The sequence below is a fragment of the Lathyrus oleraceus genome, chromosome 5, assembly GCF_024323335.1.
Source record: "Lathyrus oleraceus cultivar Zhongwan6 chromosome 5, CAAS_Psat_ZW6_1.0, whole genome shotgun sequence".
Lineage (NCBI taxonomy): Eukaryota > Viridiplantae > Streptophyta > Magnoliopsida > Fabales > Fabaceae > Lathyrus > Lathyrus oleraceus.
The window spans coordinates 632686317-632703183 of record NC_066583.1 but is presented as its reverse complement, the minus strand read 5'-3'; positions in this window follow the sequence as shown (position 1 = coordinate 632703183).

Sequence of the window (16867 nt, the reverse complement as noted above, 5' to 3'; positions counted from 1 at the left end):
ATTTAAAATGAATGAATATAGAGTCTTGAAGGAGTAGTTGGATATGTTCAACAAGTTTGATCTGGATAAAATCAAGGTTGGTTTCGATGATAAAGAACAAGCATTGTTATTATTGTGTTCTTTACCTAAGTGTCATGCTCATTTCAAAGAAACTCTCTTGTATAGAAGATATTCCCCGACCTTTGAAGAAATTAAATCAACCTTGTACTCTAAGGATTTAAACAAGTGAAAGAAGCACAAGCCACCATGTGTTGGTGAAGGTTTGTCCGTTAAAGGGAAATTCTTGAAGAAAGATGGCAGTTTGAGAAGAAGAAGGGTAAAAGTCAGCAGAAGTCTTATGGTGGTGATGCTCATTAGGTGTTACCACTATAATAAGGAGGGTCATACAAGAAAGGTGTGCCCTAAATTCCCGAAAGACCATGGTGGTAAGGATAATGGGAATGCAACCATTGTTCAAGACGATTTTGAATCGTCTGATGTCCTGGTAGTTGCACCTAGCGCATAACTTCCAACAAAGATGTATTTAAGGAAATATGTGATAAAGATGGTGGATCAGTGTTGTTGGGAAACAACAAATAAAACTGCAGATATTCGATCAGTGAGATTCAAGCTCCATGATGAGTTAATAAAGTTATTGACAGGTGCCAGGTATGCACCTGACCTTAAGAGAACTTTGATTTCTCTTGGTGAATTCGACAAGAAAGGATATGTGTTCAAGGTAGAGAAAGGTATCCTAAAATTCATGAAAGTCTTGAGAGGCGTGAAGAAACAAGGCTTGTATACCCTTGAGGCAGAGTTTGTAAGTGGATCAGCAGACTTTGCCTCCACAAAACCTGTGTCACAGACAGAATTGTGGCACATGAGATTTTTTACATGGTAGTGAAAGGGCTCTTTTTGAATTGGGGAAACAGAATCTTCTAGGTGGTGATAAAGTCCAAAAGTTGGAGTTTTATGAACCTTGTGTGTTCGGTAAATCTTACAGAGTGAAGTTTAACAAAGGCAAACAAAGAACGCATGGATCCTTGATTACATTCTTACTGATCTTTGGGGGCCTGCAAAGAATCCTTCACACTCAGGTGTGAGGTACTTTCTATCCATAGTTGATCATTATTCCATAAATTTATGGGTTTTCATCCAGAAGACTAAGGATAAAACTTTTGAAAATTTTAAAAGTTAGAAGACTCTAGTCGAAAATTAGACTAGCAGGAAGGTTAAGAGGTTGAGAACTGATAATTGCTAAGTTCTACAATAAAGATTTTGACATTTATTATAGTATGTATGGTATTTCAAGGTATACGACTACTGCAGGTACTCCTCAGTAAAATGGTATGGCTGAGAGATTCAATCAAACAATCCTGGAAAGGGTTAGATGCTTGTTGGTTAGTGCTGGATTGAAGAAGCTGTTTTAGACTGAGCATATGACTGCATCATACCTGATAAATATGTGTCCCTTGATTTCCTTATGGACGAAGACACGTGAAGAAGTCTGGTCGATAAATCCACCTAATCTCGATAGACTTAGAGTATTTGGTTGTTTAGCTTATGCTCACATTAGGCAAGACAAGGTCGAACCTATAACTCTTAGATGTATGTCTCTTGAATACCCTGAAGGAGTCAAAGCTTATAGGTTGTGGTTCTAGGTCACAAGAGGTGTATCACGAGTTAAGATGTAGTTTTCAATGAAGCAGAAATGGCATTTAAGAAAACTGATGATGTTGGTCGAAATATGAAGATCTTTGTAGAGGAGTTGGAACATGAGGAGTTTCTTGTTGAGGTGGAGCATGTTGATGTTGAATTTCATTGCCTATATGAAGTCGAAGAAGAAACATAAGTTTCTGATAAAGATGAGGAGAAGATAATGACTACCTTCTAGCAAGAGACAGGTCTAGAAGAGTCATCAAGCCACCTCAGAGACTTGGTTATGCATATCTCATAGCTTTTGCCTTAATCTGGGCAAGTGAGGTTTTGATGAAGAACCTAGAGATTACAAGGAAGCTATGAGGAGTCGAAACAATACTGAATGGATGAAATCCATGAATAATGAAATGAAATATCTTCATGATAACCACACTTGGGAGTTGATCGAGAAACCTGTTGGAGCCAGGTTAGTCAGTTGTAAATGGATTTTCAAGGTTAAGGAAGGAATCAAAGGAGTGATGCCGAAGATACTTAAGGAAAGGTTGGTTGCTAGGTGGTTAACTCAAAAAGAAGGTTTCGAATTCAATGATGCACTCTCACCTATTATAAAGCATACATCCATTAGAATATGGTAGGCCCTTGTGGCAAAGTTCGACCTAGGAACAGATGGATGTGAAAACCGCTTTCTTGTATGGTGACCTAGATGAAATAATCCCGATGAGGCAAACTTAAGGGTATGTAGAAATAAAAAAAGGAAGATTATGTGTTCAAGATGAATAGGACATTATATGGCCTGAGACAATCTCTTTGACAATGGAGTAGGAAATTTGACAAGTTTATAACACACATAGGTTTCACTAGAAGCCAGTTCGACCATTGTGTTTACTTCAGATTTCAACCTGGAAGTTCACTTATTATTTTGTTGCTTTATGTGGATGACATCCTCATAGCAAGCAATAGTGTTAATGATGTAATGAAGGTGAAGGCCGAACTCAATAAGGAGTTCGACATGAAGGATCTGGGAGCTTCCTCCAGGATTCTTGGGATTGACATCCAAAGAGATAGAAAGTAGTCTAGATTATGCTTATCTTAAGAGACATACCTAAAAAATATTTTTGACAAATTTGGTATGTCGAATTCAAAGCCTGTTATAACATTGATAAATCCTCAATTCAAGTTATGTACAACTTAAATTCCTAGTACTGAATTCAAAAGATCATATATGAATAACATTTCATATGCTAGTATAGTAGGTTCTTTGATGTATGGTATGCCATGTACAAGGCCAAACATAGCATACACTGTTAAGCTTTGAATTGCTTTCTGAGATACATAAAAGGATCTTTGAGTAGGGTCCTAGTTTATGGTGGATCCATAAGTAATGGTGAAGCCGAAGTCGAAGGATTTGTCGACTCTAATTAGGCAGGATGTATGGATACCAAAAATTCTCTTTTTGGATATGTTTTCACAATGTTTGGCACAACAATCATTTAGAAAGCTTCTCTTTAGAAGGTTTTTGCCTTATCAACCATTGAAGCCAAATATATTTCCCTCACTAAAGTTGTGAGAGAAGCATTGTGGCTTGAAGGGTTTGTTAAGGAACTGAAACTTCATGGTTGAGTTATCACGTTTAAATGTGACAATCAAAGCGCCACACATTTGTCAAAGAATTCATCCTATCATGTGAGAACAAAGCACATTGATATGAGGTTGTATTTCATCAGGGAGAAAATCTAAAGTGGATAAGTCAAAGTGATGAAAAGTTTCGACATATTAAAATGTTGCAGATATGATCACCAAGTCATTGAAAAGTAGCAAGTTCTTCCACTGTATGTAGTTGATAAAGTTGCATGATGAAAGTTAGTTTTGTTCCCTTAATGTTGTAGAGTTTGTTCTGAGGTGAAGATTTTTGGTATTTTGGATCGAACTCTAGTCTCGACGGGGATAACTTCATGTTTCGACATTAGTCGAAGATGTGCATGTTGTAGTTGAAGTTTGTTCAAGCATGTAGAAGTCAAAGTTGTGTGTGATGCAGTTGAAGCATGTTTTAGCATGCAGTTGTATAAGTTAGTTTGTTGCTTAAGTTGGCTTAATGTTTAAATTAGCTTGTAGCCTATAAATAGGCTGCTCTCTCAGGTTATTGAGAGATGGATTAACCATTGGTTTTTGTTATTCACTTCACCACTACAAATTACACATCCAACATCGGACACATAATGCATTTAACCTCGGCTACACAGGCGAGGTAACGAATGGCGACATGAAAAGCAGTCACTTGTCATCTCGGTGATTCTAAAACCGAGGTTAGAAAATAAAAGGTCATGGGTTCGATCCCCATCATCAACATTTTTATTATTCTCAGAACTGGATGGTGCGTCCAATGTTATTACCTCGGTTTTATGCAAACACTGAGGTAATTTCTCCATGTTATTACCTCGATTTTATGTAAACACCGAGGGGTAAAGTTTTTTTTTGTACTATCCTTTACATATGTATTACATAACCATTTACAAAACCATATTCCTGAATATAAAACCATATTTTTAGAACCATCTACAGGAATATAGAACCATATTTTTTGGAACCTGTATTACATAACCAATTACATAACCATTTTCAAAACTAAAACAAAGGATTATGAAACAAAAGCAATAACCAAAATGGAAAGTTTTGTAGGTTGTCAAATAGGATTTGTCACTGGTTCTTAAGCACCTATAGTTTGAACAACATTTGAAACTAATTAGGTCAATCAACAATAACTTTAAATACATAGAACAATGGTTAAAAAGGAGTAAAATTATTAACTATAAATTTCAAAGGCATATAAAACATTTACTTACTAGTTTTCCTATATCCCCTCTTCATGATCACGACGAAAATCATGCACATCGCTTGAATCATTTTCTTCAGATGTTTGACGTATATGTGTTGCTAAACAAGGCGTCTCATAATTAAAATCTTGACTTTTATCAGTATTATCGGGAAGATGTTTACCTTGAAGAACAATTTAACATCTAGTGTTAGAAGGATCAGTGACATAAAAACCTAGCTTTAATTGGGTTGCCATGATGAAAGGTTCGTTCTTATAAGTTGCCTTAAGAATATCAACCTGTGTGAATTCTAATTCATCGGTTTCTACACCAGTGTTACTGTCAATCCACTTGCACTTAAATGAAGGAACTTTAAAAGAAACATAGTCAATCTCCAAAATCTCGTCAATGACCCCAAAATACGCAATAGATGTTAGTATAAGATTGTTATCTTTGGAACTAGAAAAGTACATAGATTCAGCCTCAACCATAACCCCGCTATTTTGTAAGTTATAAATAAGCCTAAGAGGGGGTGAATTAGGAATTTTAAAAACTTTATCCTTATTTGAGGGATAACAGTTCTTTCTTTTTTGATTTGGTTAGGCGAAGAAAGCAGACAAGTACAGAAAACAAAGAACACCGGAAATTATCCTGGTTCCCATCACAATCCGAGAGTACTCCAGTCCCCTTACAACATGTAAGATATTTCATTATAGTTAGATCTTCCTAAATAAGCCTCTAACCAAGTTATCAAGAACAATCCTCTTGGAACTTATTTCACAAGAAAAGAAAACAATCCTCCCTTTTCTTGAACCTTATCTCCAACAATCCTGGATGATAAGCAACCACACCTAATATCAAACAATCCTTGATACTTAGGAATTTACAGTAATAATTTGTATACGAACTAAGTTTGTATAATGGACAAGATTTAATCAAATGATTAAAATCTTCTTCTCTTTTAAAATATGAAGATTCAAGAACAAATGCTCTCTAAGTGCTCAAAGATACTTTGTTGAATATGATATGAAAATGTATTTCAAAAGGTATCCTAGTGTAAATGTTCTGTTGAAAAAATATGTAGAGATATTTTTTATTAGATTGAAAGAGGTGAATGTATAATGCAATTTTAAAGTGTATTTATAGTGATGAAAGCATCCTTTCAAAACATCATGGTAATGGTTAGAGAAAGTGTGAACAACTGTTAGTGAAAAGATGTGAAGATTGCCATGAAGAGATATGGTGAAATGGTGTAAAGAGTGAATGAATTTGTTTCAAATTTTTCAAAAAATAAACAGGATCAATCGATTAACAGGAAGGACCAATCGATTGACATAAGAAAAAAATTGAAAAAATTAACTTAGACCAATTGATTGCTTCATAACACCAATCGATTGGTTCAGCAAAAACAAAGAATTCTTTCAGAAGCAGAAGCTTCATCCAATCGATTGTACCAAAACACTAATTGATTGGTGCATGGAAAAATGTTTGAAAATTTTTAAGTTAAAATACCTAAAAGGTGCAATCAACCAACTTTTCATCCAAAACCAACAATGATGTTATAATAAATGTTTTTAAAAGAAGGCAAAATGCATGATCAAAAACTTTGAGCACTAAGAGTGTATATATCAAGAAATTCATATGCCTTAAAACTTGATCCATGAAAGTCTTGAACAAAGTTTTGATAAGACCCTTATTTTTCCTTCTTCTTTTGATATGGAGGTTTAAATTTGAGACATTATCTTCATCAAAAACATGTTGGAAGTTTGTCTTCACATATTTTGCATGGTGCTACGATCATCCTTTGATTTTGTATAGAATGAATATTTAGAAATGTCGTTTGCACTCCAAGTAATTACATTAAACTTAGGCATACGTGACAACCATTTTCAAAGATTTGATGAACTACTCACTTTAGAAATACTTTCATTAAACCAATTTATGAAAGTTTTGTTATGCTCTTTCAAAAACCATTTTTTATTCATCCGGAGGAATTTTTCCTTTAAAAGACTTTTACGAGCAGTCAAGTAAGGTTAAACTTCACTAAGGTTATTCAATATATGAAAATGTGCTTGAAGAACTACTTCTCGGGAAAATGTCTTAACATTTATACCTTGAATACCTCTACCTTCATAAAATTCATCATGACGAGACTCGGGAATTCCTATAAAGGAAGCTTCTGACAAATAGTTTGTATAAAACTCAATAGCTTCTTCTATGATGTACCTTTCTACGATAGAAGCTTCCAAACGGTGATGATTCTTTGTATACCCTTTAAAAATCTTAATGTAATGCTCTACTGGATACATCCACCGTGAATAAACTGGACCACAAATTCTAATCTCCCTTACTAGATGAACAACTAAGTGAACCATAATGTCAAAGAATGATTGAGGAAAAAACATCTCTAATTGGCACAAGATAACTGCAACTTCGTGTTCCAAGTCATTTAAATTTCCAGGATCAATAACTTTACTACATATAGTATTGAAAAATAAGCACAATCTGGTTATAGTTACCCTTACATTTCTTAGTAAAATGCCACAGATAGCCACTGGTAGAATTTATTGCATCAAGACATGACAATCATGAGATTTCAAGCAAACTAATTTGTTATCGTTCTCTGACATAAGTTTCTTCACATTTGATGAATACCATTAGGGGGCTTTGATACCCTGAAAACAATCGCAAAAACTTTTAGATTTCTTTTTTAGAAAGAGTGTGACATGCTAGGGGCAAATAGATTATATTTCCTACTTCTTTTAGGGCTAAATATTGTCGTATGCCCATCACAACCATATCTTAGCGGGATTTCTTAGTATCTTTTGTATTGCCTTTAATGTTGGGAAGTGTTCCAATCAGACTATCACATACATTTTTATCCACATGCGTCACATCAAGACAATGTCTTACATCAAGACTAAACCAGTATGGAAGATTAAAGAATACCGGCCTATTTTTCCAAATATTTTTCTCCATAGAATTTTCTTTTCTTTACAAAGATAACCTTAATATGTTGTTGTTTTCTATAAACTTCCTTTCCAGTTAAGGGCTTGGGAGCGATACCAAACTTCTGCTATCCATGAAAAGCCTTCCGCAATCTACGATATGGATGATTAGGTATTACAAATTTTTGATGCCCAAGATAAACTGTCTTTTTTCAGTTTTGTAATTGGTGGTGACATGTATCAACTTCACATATAGGACATGCTTTATGTCCCTTGACGTTGTATCCAGATAAATTACTGTATGCAGGAAAGTAATTGATTGTGCAAAACAACATGGCACACAAATTAAAGTTATCACTTGTATACACATCATCAACATCAACACCTTCATCCTACAAAAGTATTAAATCTTCAATTAGTGGCATTAAATAAACATCAATGTCATTCCCTGGTTATTTTGGACTCGAAATCATCATCGATAACATCATATTCTTGCGCTTCATGCACAACCATGGAGATAGGTTGTAAAGTATGAGAAGAACATGCCATGATGTATGATTAGTACTCAAATTACCAAAATATTTCATTCCGTCAGTGGAAAGTCCAAGCCTAAGGTTCCTTAGTTCAAGGGCAAAATCTGGATACAAGGAATCAATTTTCTTCCATTGCAATGAATCAACTACATGAAAAAAAATTCCATCACATACTCTTTCATCTACATGCCATATAGTATTCTTTGCGTCACTAACATTAGAAAATAATCTCTTGAACCTCAGAATTATCGATAGGTACCACATCACCTTGGCAGGAACACCATTGCTAGTTACACCATCGTCCTCATCAACACCATTATCCTTCTTCTTGTAGCGTGACTCCCTGCACCTCGGACACTCCTTCATGTTTTAAAAATCTTTCCTATATAATATGCAATCATTACGACATGCATGTATTTTGACATAGTCCAAACCCATTGGACACAATATCTCCTTGGCCTCATAAGCACGGTTCGGCAGTGTGTTACCTTCAGGAGGCATTTCTTTCAATAATTCAAGAATTCAGTGAAACTTTTATCCGCCCACCCACCTCTTGCCTTAAGATTAAATAGTCTTAACACAATTGATAATCTTGTAAAATGTTTACATCCCAGATACAACTAATCTTCCATGTCTCTTTGCTAAGTATCTACCACATTAACATTCTTGAAAGCATCAACTCCAATATCACGAATGATGTCTTCTAGAGTATCATTCATAACTTCATCATCTTCAACTATATGTGACAGAGGTCTCTTTTTTGACACTTCACCATGCCATACCCATTTCATTTAATTTTGAATAATTCCATCACAACCACAATGATTGAATATAAGATCCTTATGATGTTTTTCGTATTAAAGTTGTTTTTACAAGGACACCAAAAAATTTCATTATTTTCAGGAAGGTTGTTAGATACCCAAAAGTGCTTATTTGAGCTATCAAATATGGGCATCTTTCACTTCATTTCCTTGCTAAAGTGTTCGAAACCACCTTTGTTTTAGATGAATTGCAATACAATGATAAACGATCTTGGTACCTTTGATTTGTGTGTTATTGTGCAGGAATTAGGCATGAAATAATAGAAAATGAAGGCACAAGAAAGTTGGCAAAGGGACCAAAAGAGGATGCATTCATCAGCTTGCTCGCTAGGCGAGGGTTGTGGCGAAGAGCTCGCTAGGCGAGCACCCAGCGAACAGCTCCAGTATTTTACAGTAGCAAACATCAACAAACTCGCTAGGCGAGCAACCAGCGAAGGTGGTAGCGAATACGTCCAGACTTGGTCATAAACGCAGCCAGCACTCACTCGCTAGGCGAGCCATTAGCGAGCAATTCTAGTAGCAAAACCTCCTAAGCTCGCTGGAGCGAAGGTTGAAGCGTGGGCTTCGCCTGGCGAAGGTTTTGTTCGCCCAGCGAACATGCAAATCTGGCAAAGGATATTTCTTTGGGCGCAGGTGCCTCAGGTGCCTCATTTTGGGGCTCGCTAGGCGAGCCATTCTGCTCGCCTAGCGAGCATGACAGCTCAGTAGCAACACTATAAGTAGCAGGGGCTACTTTTTGGAGCCACACCTTACACTTCCATACTTTTGTACTTTTTAGATATTTTTCCAGCATTGCTCTAGAGATACTTTGTGACCTAGAAATCATTTCTCTTCATCTCTTAACAATCTTTCACAAAAAGAAGGTGGATTCCCATCCAATCTCGATTATTCGACTCGGATGTTGATCAACCTTCTTCCGAAACTTGTTGACCAAGCTACCATGAAAATGAGTAGCTAAGTTCTTCATTTTGTCAAGGTTAGATGTAGATGGTTATAAGCTTTGTGTGTATATGAGATTATCTTCATTTGTAAACTCTTTAATGATGAATATATGGTGAAAACTTTGTTTTATTGAAAACTCTTTGTGTTGGTTTATGATCGAGAGATGTTTACCAACTCTTTACCTAGGTTTTCATCCAATCTTGTTTGTTAGCTAGAGATAGTAATGAATGATTTTGTTCACCATAAGGTTGAACCAAAAAGTTGTCATTTTGATAGATTGTGTTAGAGATAAACAATGGATCAAAATGGGAAAACTCACAATGTGTGTTAGAGATAAACACATTGGGAGGACTTTGTGAAATAGTTTATCATCTAAAGAAGTTTATAAGTTTTGTTGATCGAACATATACATGCAAAGTGATCGTCGAACCCTAACTTTGGCAATATTTCTCAAATATTAAAACCAAATCTTTTACCGCAATTTCTTACACTTTTATGCAAGATACTGTGACTAAAACCAAAAACCATTATTACCTTAAGCTAAGAATTAAAACAACTGTTGAAAGGCGGTGATATCTCACAATCCCTGTGGAGACGATAACAAAAACCCGACACTTAAAAAATAGAATCAACAAAATGGCGCCGTTGCCGGGGATTGTGAATTGATATTGCGAGCATCACAATAGTTGCTTAATTTTTAGCTTTCAAATTTTTGACTTGTGCTTGTAATTTGTTTGGTTTAGTGTGCAGCTTTCGTTTTATGCGAGGGCAGATTCCTGTGGACGAACTTCTTTTTGATCCCGAGATCGAAAGAACCGCAAGGAGGCTGAATAGCAGAACGAGACGAAGGAGGCAACAAGCTAGACAACGACAAGAACAAGGAGAAAGTTCTTCTACCACACATCCACCACCGTTCATACCTATCATGGAACCACCACAACCACCGCCCATTTCCACTCCATGTGTAAACAGTCCAAGGAATACTGCTCAGTTTGCCAACCACACGGGAAGGCAAGCCGAGATGAAGACGGGAACTCTTAATTTACTATATGGAAGTCCATTCACCGGAATGGACCATGAAGATCCCTTTGCTTTTCTCACCAAATTTTACGAGATAGCATTGGCGGCCGGAGTTGATCAAGCTCAAGAGCTACCGTTGTTCAAAAGATTATTTCCCCACGCTTTGCTCGGCAAAGCAAAAGATTGGTACTTAGATCAAACACCTGCCGTCATGACAGATTGGAACGTGTTGGAAGAGAAGTTCATCGAAAGATTTTTCTCCCACAACCGGTTCATGGAATCCAAGACGGCCATCTCAGTGTTTTCACAAGGAACCAACGAATCATTAAATGAGGCGTGGGAAAGATTCAAATCCATGCTTCGGAAGTGTAAAGGGCATGGTTTTGATGAATTGACTCAAATCCATATTTTCAAAAATGGACTTCAACCAAATTGCAAGACTTTATTGGATGCTACCTCGGGTGGTTCTTTATTGTCTAAAAACGCCGAAGAAGCTACAGATATCATAAATCGAATGGCTCTAAATGATCTCCAAATTCAAAGTAGAGGCAACTCTTTGAAGAAGCCGGGAGTACTTGAACTTGGGACGAACGATGACATTCTTGCCCAAAACAAACTCATTTCACAACAAGTGGAACTCTTAACGCAGCAAATAAAAGAGTTGAGAGAACCTTCAAAAGCTAAACAAATAGCTTGTTGTGAGCTTTGCAAAGGTGAGCATGACACCGGATTTTGTCCACCTCCCGGGTTCGAAGAAGTAAACTACATGGCGAACCAACGAGACTACCAACCGAGACAACAACAACAACAACCTTATTAACCACATCCTCAAAATCAACAACAACACTTCCAAGGGAATCAAGGGTTCCAACCTAGGAGTAACTATTACCATAACCAAGGTTATGGGGGTGGTTCTTCTAGCCGTCAAAACCCTCCCCAAAATCCTTATCAACCTCAACAACCGTCGGTCGTAACTTCAAAGTTAGAAGAGACATTGACACAATTTATGCAAATGTCAATGGCTAATCAAAAGAGCAACAATACGGCAATCAAAAATCTCGAGACTCAAGTTGGACAACTTGCTAAGCAACTAGCGGAACAACAACCCGGTCCATCTTTTTCGGCGAACACGCAAACAAATCCTAAGGAGCATTGTAAAGTGATCACGACGAGAAGTGGAAGGGAGTTGATTAGTGAGAATAAAAAAAGATATGAGAGTGAACAAAGAGAGGAAAAGAAAAAAAATGAGGAGGAAATATTGGAGGATAATATTGATGGAGAAGTGGGGGAGTGGAGTGAGGAAGAAGTTGAAAAGAACAAAAAGAATGATGAAGTTGAAAAGAAAGAAAGTGTGGAAATTGAGAAAAATAAGAGTGATGAAGTAATGGTGGAGAAAGTGACAAAGAAAAGAGAGAGAAGTTCTAGAGTTGCTAAAGGAAAGGAGGTAGTGAGCGCTACTCCAATCCAAAACCTTCCTTATCCACATGCTCCATCTAAAAGGGAGAATGAACGGCATTACGCCCGGTTCATGGATATTTTCAAACAACTGCAAATCAACATTCCGTTTGCCGAAGCATTGGAGCAAATGCCCAAGTATGCCAAATTCATGAAAGACATACTTACAAAAAAGCGGAGGTATACGGAACCGGAGACCATTGTCCTAGATGCGAGCTGTAGTGCAATCATTCAAAGGACGCTTCCGAAAAAAGAGGTTGATCCGGGACGAGTTACTTTGCCGGTTAAAATTGGTGATATCTATGTCGGAAAAGGACTAATTGATTTGGGGTCAAGCATTAATCTTATACCATTGTCTATTGTAAAGAGGCTTGGCAACAGTGAAATTAAGTCCATCCGGATGACTTTGCAATTGGCCGATAAGTCGACTACCCATCCTCATGGCGTAGCCCAAGATGTTTTGGTTAAAGTCGACAAATTCTTTTTCTCGGTCGATTTTATTGTTATTGATATGGAAGAAGATGATGATGCTCCGCTCATTCTGGGCCGACCGTTCATGAAAACCGCGCGCATGATGATAGACGTTGACGACGGTTTGATGAAGGTGAGAGTCCAAAATGAAGAAGTTACTTTTGATCTATTCGAAGAAATGAAGCATTCAAAAGATAGAAGTGATAGCTTTCGCATCGATGTGATCGAAGAGGCAATTTTGGAGGTTTCTAAGCATATTCATGAGATATCTCCTATGGAGTTAGCTCTTGATGACTCATTTGAAGTTGTCACAGTTGAAGAAGAGCAAGCTCTTGATGAATGCTTAAGGGAACTTGATAGTGTAAACGAACTACAACCGTGGGAAGTTAAGGAGGAAGACTTGAAGAAGGAGGTTAATGACGAAAAAACGCCTATTGAATTGAAAATGTTACCTTCTACTTTGAAGTATGTATTCCTAGATGAGACCGAAGCAAAGCCGGTCATCATAAGCAACCTTTTGTCAAATGATGAAGAAGCCCGTTTGATCAATGTGCTGAAAAAAAATCAAGAAGCCATGGGTTGGACTCTTTCCGATCTCAAAGGAATTAGTCCTTCCTATTGCATGCACAAGATCTTAATGGAAGAGGATTTTAAGCCGGTAGCTCAACCACAACGCCGCTTAAATCCTACTATGAAGGAGGTTGTTAGAAAGGAAGTTGTCAAGTTGTTGGATGCGGGAATAATTTACCCGATTTCGGATAATCCATGGGTTAGTCCTGTGCATGTGGTTCCGAAGAAAGGTGGAATTACCGTGATCCGAAATGACAAGGATGAGTTGATCCCTACTAAAGTTGCAACGGGGTGGCGAATGTGTATTGATTATAGGCGGTTGAATACCGCAACTCGAAAAGATCATTTTCCACTCCCGTTCATGGATCAAATGCTCGAAAGACTCTCGGGGCAACAATACTATTGTTTCTTGGATGGTTATTCCGGGTATAACCAAATTGTGGTTGACCCAGCCGATCATGAAAAGACGGCTTTCACATGTCCGTTTGGAGTTTTCGCATACCGAAAAATGCCCTTTGGGTTGTGCAATGCACCGACGACTTTCCAAAGATGTGTGCAAGCCATTTTTGCCGACCTTCTTGAGAAAACAATGGAAGTCTTCATGGATGACTTCTCGGTATTTGGTGGTTCCTTTAGTTTATGCTTGGCAAACTTGAAAACGGTGCTTGAAAGATGTGTGAAGACCAATCTTGTGCTTAATTGGGAGAAGTGCCACTTCATGGTGACCGAGGGGATAGTGCTTGGCCATAAAGTCTCTTCAAGAGGGCTTGAAGTTGATCGTGCTAAGGTTGAAGTGATTGAAAAGTTACCTCCTCCGGTGAATGTGAAGGGAATCCGAAGCTTTTTGGGGCACGTCGGGTTCTATCGGCGCTTTATCAAAGACTTCTCAAAGGTAGCTAAGCCTTTGAGTAATTTGCTAGCTAAGGACCAGGTATTTCTCTTAACCGATGAATGTTTGCAAGCTTTTGAGACTCCGAAAGAAAAATTGGTTACCGCTCCAATTATAGTCGCTCCAAATTGGAATTTAAATTTTGAGCTAATGTTTGATGCGAGCGACTATGCAATCGGAGCGGTATTAGGCCAAAGAAAAGAGAAAAAATTTCATGCGATACATTACGCAAGTAAAGTTCTTAATGAGGCTCAAATTAACTATGCCACCACTGAAAAAGAATTACTTGCGATAGTGTATGCGCTTGAAAAGTTTAGGTCTTATCTTATAGGGTCTAAAGTCGTAGTGTATACCGACCACTCGGCGATTAAATATTTTCTCACCAAACCGGATTCGAAGCAAAGGCTCATCCGTTGGATCCTCTTATTGCAAGAATTTGATGTTGAAATCAAAGACAAGAAAGGATCGAAAAATTTGGTGGCGGATCATTTATCTCGCTTAGTTAATATGGAGGTTACCGCTTCAGAGAAGGAAATCCGGGAAGAGTTTCCTGATGAAAAACTTTTCAAAATTCAAGTTAGGCCGTGGTTTGCAGACTTTGCGAACCACAAGGCTAGTGGTTTTGTGCCTCCCGACCTAACTTCGAACCAAAAAAGGAAGTTTCTTTCGGATGCCAAGTATTACGTATGGGATGACCTGTACTTGTTTAAGTTGGGTAGTGTAGCACCTCAAATTTGCACCTATCATTGTACATACATTCTCATATTAGGTCATAACATAACATGGTCCACTGCATAGCATTGCATTGTCCCTTTGCCTCAAGTGCAAGATCATTCAGTCAGAATTAGGTCAAACTGGTCAGGAGATCAGTCAGTCAAGCAAGCCAGTACAATTTTCATTGAGCCAAGGCCCTAGGGTTGGTCCAACATGTTCACATGACCTAGGGGTCCTTTTGAAGTGTTTTGGTCAAGGTTTGATTGCTCAGAAGTCATCAGTCATGGCTCAGTTCACCAGAAACCCTAAAAAGTCAACTGTTGGTCAACTGTGCATTTGATCAGTGATTTGATAGTGGAATTTGGTTTGAGAGGTCTCATTCATGTCCATATAAGCCTCATATAACATGTCAAACATCATCATGGAAGAATTTGAAGCCAGACAAGAAATTTCCAGAAATAGAAAGTTGACCTGTAATTGGAATTTGCCAAAAATGGAAACTTCTTGATCCTAAACTTACATCATGATACAAGCTTCAAATGAATTTTTGCCCAACATGAAAGTTGAAGATCTTGTTCTCCCATTTTCAAAAAGTCCAAGAACACTCAATTCCCATGTATGGTTGGCAAGTTATGATCAAATCATTTTCAGAAATTTTTGAACTTCAAAAGGCCATATCTCTCAAACCATTTGGCCAAATTGGGTGGGGTTTTTTGCAACAAGTCACATTTGATCCCCTCTTTCCAAAAATGTCATCATCATTCATCAAAACATCACCAATCAAAATGGCATTTTTTAACTTACTTGAATTAATTTCAAGTGAGGGTGAAATTTGACTTTTTGAAATAACCATTTTCAATCATTTTGGCCATTTGGAATAGTTCAGAAATTGCATTTTTGACATGTTACAAAGCCCAATTTCGCAGTCTTGGCTCTTGCACCTCATCACTTAAGTAAAAATGCAAATTAGCAAAACTTCTCATTAAACCAAATTGTGATTAACATTCCATTAGGCAACACAAAACAGCAGTATATATGTTCATTTTCTGCAAAACAGAACCCTGGCAGCCACAGAATCACACAGAAAAACTCACTTTCTCTCAATTCTCGTCTTCCTTCATTTTTGCAATTTCTGTCAACAAACTTCAAGCACACGACCTTGCCTTGTTTGCTACATCACCTACCATCATCTTTGAGTCCATTTCAAGCTTGATTCTCCAGATGTAACTTCATCTTCAAGGTCTGTTTCTCTAAGCATTCATCCATGGCAGTTCAAAGTATGTATCATTTCAAGCCTTGCTGAGCTAGGATCTTCCTCCATTCATCATTGGAAGCTTGAAGTAGCAACTGTTTCGAGCATTTGGCATCCATACATCACCGTTTCATCAGTTCTTCAAAATCAAGTAAGATTTCGATTTTCACCATTTGCTAAACTATGACATGCTTCTTATAGATCCTTGCATGCTGATTCTTTTGAGCTTTGAATCCATGAAAATGATTGCATATTGGCTGAGAAATCTGTTCTTTAAGTTTGATGCTCAAAGTTGTTTTTACTCGATTCATGATGCTTGGCTTGATTTAATGTAAATGGCTTTTAGAATGTTGATGTGTGATGTTTAATGGTCACAATGATGTATCCAATTTGTATTTCTGGGCAAATTTATTTTTTCGATTTGGAGAAGAAGATGAGTATTCACTGTTACAGCATAAACCCTAACTCTCATTTTCCAGATTTTGAGCTTCACGTGTTGCATGAGCCAGTTCACTGTTCCATTGCCTCAACCAATCACATTATTTCATTCTCTTCGCTCATACGCAGCGTTTCATTAAATCATCACCAGAATTACTAAAATGCCATTGCCGGATTAAATAAGTTATTTAAGTTATTTTATTTTGTTATTTTATTTCACTTTGATGATCAAACTTACAAAAATCATAGCTCCTTCATTGTTAATCCAAAATTCATGAGGATTTTTGCATTGTGTCCATCTTGATCTCTAGTTAATTGTCATATTTTTTCCAGAATTTTTGGATGAAGGAATATTTATTGGGGCTA